The 3,791-nt window shown below is 41.4% G+C and overlaps 1 protein-coding gene across 4 annotated transcripts in view; it reads left to right on the top strand.

Annotated features, from left to right (window-relative positions):
- The window catches only part of LOC122544785 (protein jagged-1b), an 83,477-nt gene that overhangs the window by 63,206 nt on the left and 16,480 nt on the right, over nucleotides 1–3,791 (top strand). The window lies entirely within an intron of this gene.

The raw sequence follows: 3,791 nt of genomic DNA, 5'->3' as shown, positions 1-3,791 counted from the left end.
AGCGAATTATACAATGAACGGAAGAGCCTTGGGAAAAGTTGATGGGCAGAGAGAGCTGGGAGTGCAGGTCCATTTTACCCTGAAGGTTGCTGCAAAGGTGGATAGAGTGGTCAAGAAGGCATATAGTATGCTTGACTTCATTGGACGGGGTATTGAGTATAAGAGCTGGCAAGTCATGTTAAAATTGTACAAGACATTGGTTCGGCCGCATTTGGAATACGGTGTACAGTTCTGGTTGCCACATTACCAAAAGGATGTGGATGCTTTGGAGAGGGTGCAGAGAAGGTTTACGAGATGTTGCCTGGTTTGGAAGGTGCTAGCTATGAAGTAAGGTTGAGTAGGTTAGGTTTATTTTATTAGAAAAAAGGAAATTAAGGGGAATCCGATTGATGTTTACAAAATAATGAAGGGTGTAGACAGGGTGGATAGAGACAAGCTTTTTCCCAGGGTCAAGGATTCAATAACGAGAGGTCACGCTTTCAAGATGAGAGGTGGAAAATTTAAGGGGGATACACACAGTAATTACTTCACACAGAGGATGGTGGGCATTTGGAACGCATTGCCAGTAGAGGTGGTAGAGGCAGGCACGGTAGATTCTTTTAAGATGCGTCTGGACAGATGCATGAGTAGGTGGGGAGCAGAGGGATACAGATGCTTAGGAATTGACCGACAGGTTTAGACAGTACATTTGGATCGGCTCAGGCTTGGAGGGCTGAAGGGCCTGTTCCTAGGCTGTAAATTTTCTTTGTTCTTCTTTGTTCTTTGTTCAATTCTTTGAGCAGTATTTCATTCTTGGAATACAAGTTCTCTTATTGCATTGATTTCTTGCAGAGTCTTTGCAATCCTTCTGGTTTTTGGCACTGTCACAATAGATGAGTTCCAGTAATTGTCTACCATGAACTTAATCTTGAGTTAATTTCTCTAAATTGAATCTATAGGTAACACACACACTACATGGACATAATGAACAGTCAAAGATTTTCTTTCTTGGACTTTAAACACATATTGTTTATGCATCTAAAATAGCCTTTGTAAGGCACTTAGATAGTTTTCTGTATAATAAAGTATCTTGCCATCTAATCTCTTAACACCTCCATAAGATCCAATCTCATTGCTGGAGGATCAAGTTTAAAATTTTCGATTTCTGATTAATTCTCCAATTACTCTGATATTTTCGGGTGGGAGTGGCAGCAAAGGTCCTACAATTGAGGCCCGAGTTCCGGGAGCCACCACCAGCAGTGCCAGAACCAGCAAAGTCAGGACAAGGACGTCAACAAAGAAGCATGTTGCAAACTGGACAAGGCTCCAGGCCATGGCTGGGCCTGAATGACTTGGGCTTCAGAAAAGGTCGCTCTCTTGATGGAAATAAGACTTTAAGATCTGGATGTTTCCCTTTCTTCTTGGCTCTGTTTCTTTTATTTCTGCTTTTGTTTTGTTTTAATTCTGGTTTTTGTATTTAAGATGGTGCCAAAAAATGGTGACTTACAGTTTTCACTTGAATTAGAATTAGATTTTAAAATCTAATTCTAATTCTAACTCATACCTTAAATATACTTTTCTCATGACTATCCTCCCTGTCATAATATCTCTTTGATAAATTAACATGATACAATCTTTGATATTTCATCTTGTCAGGAGTACTCACTATATAATTTACATCACTGAGTTTCTTTTTGATTTGATATGGTATATGAACAGGGTGGTTAAAATGAATTTAGTTGCACTCCCTCCATTGCCAGAATATCCTTTCTCAGATATGAAGACCAAAACTGCACACAGGTGGTCTCACCAATGTCCTGTACAATTGTAGCAACACATACATGCTTGTGAACTTGAATATCTCATTCTGAAGTCCTGCATAACATTTGCCTTCTTCACTACCAGCTGCACCTGCATGCTTACTTTGGATGACTGGTGGACAAAGTCACCCTGGTCTTGTTGCACTTTCCCAATCTGTTCCCGTTCAGATAATAATTGCCTTCCTGCTTATGCTCCCAAAGTGGATAACCTCACATTTATTCACAATATACTACATGCACCGTACATTTGCTCACTCACTCAACTTCTCCAAATCACACTGAATTATCTCTGTATCTTTCTCACAGTTTATCCTCCCACCCAGTTTCATGTTGCTTGTGAACTTGGAGATATTACAATTCGTTTCGTAATCAATGATCATTAATGTTAAATAACTGGGATCCCAGTATTGAACCTTTCAATACCCAACGATCACTGGCTGCCACCCAGAAAAAGACTTGTTTATTCCTACTCATGTTTTTTCCTGTCTGCCAGCCATTTCATTGTTCATGTCAGTACTACCCCCATTCCATTCTCCCATCAACCTAATTTTCTTTACCCACATCCCTTTTATTCTAGTTTGAAATATTCTGTATGATAACTAAATTTCTATGTCTCCTTTCCCCACAGACTCATCTACTTCCTTTCTGATTCTATGGGTCTGAGATTTTGTCACAATACAGTCAGGGTATAATCCTGGATGCTTCTCCTATAGTATTTCAGTTTCTTTTATTTCGGCTGTTGTTCCATTTTCCTTGGTGAGACATTCTTGAATCTGCCAATTAATTTTCCAATATATAATCAGTCCTTCTATATGGACGTGTTTCACTTGTCCAACTACAACATCTCTATTTGCTAAGTCTGTCTTTGGTCCAAATCTCATAATGGGGGGTAGTTTGTGACCTCTACAATATCTCCAATTAATATTTTCTCCTTCACTCCTCTGGAAAACAAATAGAACTAGTATGGCAGGGGGATGGGAACCTGAGCTGTATACCGGAGGTGAGAGTTGATGCAGATCAGGCAATAGCAAAAGGTAGACAAGCTAGTCGGAAGGATTTTCCTGGGAAGGAACCAGGGATCAGTTAAAGTGTATTTGCTTTAACGCAAGGAATATCCGGAATAAAAGTGATGAGCTTAGAGCATGGATCAGTACCTGGTGCTGTGATGTTGTGGCCATAACAGAGACATGGGTTTCTCAGGGGCAGGAATGGTTGCTGGATGTTCCAGGGTTTAGAGCATTTAAAAAGAATAGGGAGAGGGGAAAAAGAGGAGGGGGTGTATCACTACTAATCAGAGAGGAAGATCTGCCTACCAAGTCATTATGGGTGGAAATTAGAAACAGCAAGGGAGCAGTTACCTCTTTAGGGGTTTACAACAAGCCCCCCCAGTAGCAGCAGGGAGATGGAAGAAAGCATAGGTCGGCAGATTTTGGAAAAATGTGGACGTAGTAGGATTGTTGTAATGGGTGACTTTAACTTTCCTGATATTGATTGGAACCTCCTTCGAGCAGAAGATTTGAATGGAGCTGTTTTTGTAAGGTGTGTTCAGGAGGGTTTTCTAACTCAGTACTTTGACAGGCCGACGAGGGGAGAGGCCATTCTAGACTTGGTGCTCGGAAATGAGCCGGGGCAGGTATCAGATCTTGTGGTGGGAGAGCATTTTGGTGATAGTGACCACAACTGCCTCACATTCTACATAGCTATGGAGGAGGAGAGGATTAGGCAAAATGGGAGGATATTTAATTGAGGAAGAGGAAACTATGATGCGATTAGACATGAGTTAGGAAGCATGCATTGGGAGCAATTGTTCCATGGTAAAGGCACTGTAGACATGTGGAGACTGTTTAAGGAACAGTTGTTGCAAATGATGAATAAATATGTCCCTCTGAGACAGACAAGTGGTAGACTGAGAGCGGGGGGACAGAGAGAGAGGAGAGGCAGAGTGGGCAGAGAGAGGTGGTACAGAAAGACGGGGACAGAGAGAGAGGTGGT

The sequence above is a fragment of the Chiloscyllium plagiosum genome, chromosome 51, assembly GCF_004010195.1.
Source record: "Chiloscyllium plagiosum isolate BGI_BamShark_2017 chromosome 51, ASM401019v2, whole genome shotgun sequence".
Lineage (NCBI taxonomy): Eukaryota > Metazoa > Chordata > Chondrichthyes > Orectolobiformes > Hemiscylliidae > Chiloscyllium > Chiloscyllium plagiosum.
Note: the sequence above shows the minus strand (reverse complement) of the source record. Positions and strands in the feature narration are given on the sequence as shown.